Here is a 3315-nt window from a genome sequence, read left to right as displayed (position 1 = left end):
TTTTTAATTTTTATTTTTTTGCGGTACGCGGGCCTCTCACTGTTGTGGCCTCTCCCGTTGCGGAGCACAGGCTCCGGACGCGCAGGCTCAGCGGCCACGGCTCACGGGCCCAGCCGCTCCGCGGCATGTGGGATCCTCCCGGACCGGGGCACGAACCCGCGTCCCCTGCATTGACAGGCGGACTCTCAACCACTGCGCCACCAGGGAAGCCCTCTCCACACTGTTTTGATAATGAGTTCCTGTCCTGTTTGGGCCCAGGGTTGATGAGTCAGGGTGAGGAATAATGCAAAACTTGGTGTCATTGAGAGGGAGAACTGGGAGGGGATTTTAAGTCATTTAGTAAACTTTCTTCTTGCTTATCCCATCCCCAGTACTTTGTCCATTTTTGAAATGATCTTGCATTCCACTTCAGGAGAGCTGGGGGTGATAGATATTCTTTAGGAAAGGATAACTTGTTAGTGCTGGAAGAGACATGCTGGGAAGCTGCATTCTAGAAATGGGTCTTGATTTATAAGGGGGAGCTCTCCTTAACTAGAAATAAGATTATACATTTTAAAATTAGCCAGTGAAAAGAAGTGACCAGGTAATACCAGGAAAATTATTATTTAAGACTCTCAATACGCTCTGTGAACCTAAACTACTGAAATTCTCCATGGGTTCTGGAAGGAAGGGTTGTACTTCATTTGGAAGAAGAAAAGAGGGCAAAATATGTTGATGTAGAGTATTTGGTAATGACACAATAGGCTTGTAAATCTTCATGTTGGGTTTTTAATTCCTCAGCTTTAGTTTTTTCATTTAGTGGTACCCGAGGGAGTTAACAGGATGATCTCCAGAAGAGTGCCGATTTACTTTAGAACCTTTCATGTTAGAAGCAATAGAAACTGGACAATTTTGCCAGTAACCTTTGGGAATTACTCTGTTTGTCTTCCTGCTGGAGGCCCTTACAAGCAGCTGATTCTCTGCTGAAGAAGTGATAGGAAACGGCCAAGGAGCCTGCCTTTTTTTTTTTTTTTTTTTTTTTTTTTTTTTTTTTTTTTCCGGTATGCGGGCCTCTCACAGCTGCGGCCTCTCCCGTTGCAGAGCGCAGGCCCCGGACGCACAGGCTCAGCGGCCATGGCTCACGGGCCCAGCCGCTCCACGGCATGTGGGATCTTCCCAGAAGACCGGGGCACGAACCTGTGTCCCCTGCATCGGCAGGCGGATTCTCAACCACTGCGCCACCAGGGAAGCCCGAGCCTGCCTTTTTAAAAAAATTTTTGGCTACACTGCGCGGCACGTGGGATCTTAGTTCCCTGACCAGGGATCAAACCTGTGCCACCTGCGTTGGAAGGCGGAATCTTAACCACTGGACTGCCAGGGAAGTCCCAGGGAGCCTGCTTGACCTTGGTGGTTATTGGTTGGTAGGAGAGGCCTAGAGGGCAGAACTAAAACCTCTAGGTGGAAATGAAAGAAAAGTGGATTTCAAATCAGTGTAGAGAACGACTTTCCAATGGTCAAGGCTAGCAGAAAGGGAGGCAGAGGTTTTTGTCATTATAGTAAAGATATTAAAGACAGATTAGAATGGCCTTTTGGGGGAAATATATTAGGGTAGAGATCAGCAAACTTTTTCTGTAAAGGGTCAGATAGTGAATATTTTAGCTTTTTGGGCCATATGGCCTTTGTTGCAGTTACTCACCTCTGCCTTTGTAGCATGAAGGCAACCGAAGACAATATGTAAAATGTGAGCTTGGCTGCTGTCTGGCCTGCTGGGCTGCCATGACAAAATACCAAAGACTGGTCGGCTTCAACCATAGAAATTAACTTCTCACAGTTCTGGAAGCTGGGGAGTCCAAGATGAAGGTGCTGGCTGATTTGGTTTGTGTTGAGGGCCTGCTTCCTGGCTTGTAGATGGCCAGCTTTCTAGTTGTGTTCTCACATGGTTGGGGGCTGAGGGGGTGTGCGGGGAGAGAGAGAGAAAGAAAGAAATTGATCTCTTCCTCTTCTTATAAGGCTACTGTCCTATCAGAATAGGACCCCACCCTTATGAACTCATTTAACCTAATTACCTCCTAAAAAACCCTATCTCCAGATAGAATCACATTAGGGGTTAGGGCTTCAACAGATGAATTTTGGTGGGAATGATACAATTCAGTCCATAGCATCTGTGTTCCAATAAACTTTTATTTATAAAAATAGGAGGTGGTCCAGATTTGGCCCAAGGACCATAGTTTGCTAGGCTGTGGTCTAGAAGGAATCAAACACATCAGAAAGTAGACTAGGTGATCTATCAGCATACTTCTAGTTCACCAGTTTTGTGAATCTGTGCTGTTTTGGTCAAAGACTCAGCCAAAGGACATATTTGATGTCTATCATAGCTTGACATCATTAAATGTTCTCCTATATAATAAGATCCTCTCCCCACTGTAAAAGTCCTGAGCACCACTACGATGTGGTTTGGGGGAAATTATTTGGATTGAGTTGGCAGAATTTAGAGGCTAAATGTTTTAGAGGTCTCTAGTTTCAGACTGTCTTGGTTCACATCTGCCACTTACTAGCTGTGTGATCTTGGGCAAGTTACTTAATTTCTCTGTCTCAGTTTTCTCATTTATGAAATGATGATAGTAGTGAAATTTACCTTATAGCAGTGGTGTGATGCTTAAATAAGTTAATACATGTTGAGAGCATAAAACAATGCCTGGCTCCTAGTAAGTTCTTGGTAAGTGTTGTCTATTATTATTTCTTGAAATAAGAGATAGTAAGGGAAACCAGAGGGAATATGATTTCGAGTTAAAGGTGAGGTAGCTGTCAAAGATTTAGGGTTGTTTTAGGAAATAAACAGCTTTGGATCGGATTGGAGTGTGTGCTTCTGTTTAAGAACAATAAAAATGTGGTAAAGGGAATATGAATATTTTTCTAAACAACCTTTAATTCTCCTATCCTAGTATTATCACACGTTTGTACTTGTCCACATCCCATTAGACCCTTAGCTCATGAGGGCAGGAGCCATGTTTATTTACCCTGGTGACCGTTTAAGTCCCATCACTTAGCAAAGAACATGGCACTTAGATGGTTCTCAGTACACATTTCTTGGATAAATAATTACATTTAAAATGCATCTTTATTTTTTCCACATCGGATTAATTCTAATACATCTAAGTTTGTACCTTGTTATATGGCTTAAAAACCCTCAGTATTTTTACTTTATAAAAAGGAACAGGGGCTTCCCTGGTGGCGCAGTGGTTGCGCGTCCGCCTGCCGATGCAGGGGAACCGGGTTCGCGCCCCGGTCTGGGAGGATCCCACGTGCCGCGGAGCGGCTGGGCCCGTGAGCCATGGC

The 3315-nt window shown here is 44.5% G+C and overlaps 1 protein-coding gene across 11 annotated transcripts in view; it reads left to right on the top strand.

The window, feature by feature from the left end:
* Positions 1-3315, top strand: part of MANBA (mannosidase beta) — a 171131-nt gene that overhangs the window by 25688 nt on the left and 142128 nt on the right. The gene's annotated exons all lie outside the window — the stretch shown is intronic.

This window comes from Physeter macrocephalus, chromosome 7, assembly GCF_002837175.3.
Source record: "Physeter macrocephalus isolate SW-GA chromosome 7, ASM283717v5, whole genome shotgun sequence".
NCBI classification, from domain to species: Eukaryota; Metazoa; Chordata; class Mammalia; order Artiodactyla; family Physeteridae; genus Physeter; species Physeter macrocephalus.
This window is presented reverse-complemented; position numbering and strand designations above follow the sequence as displayed.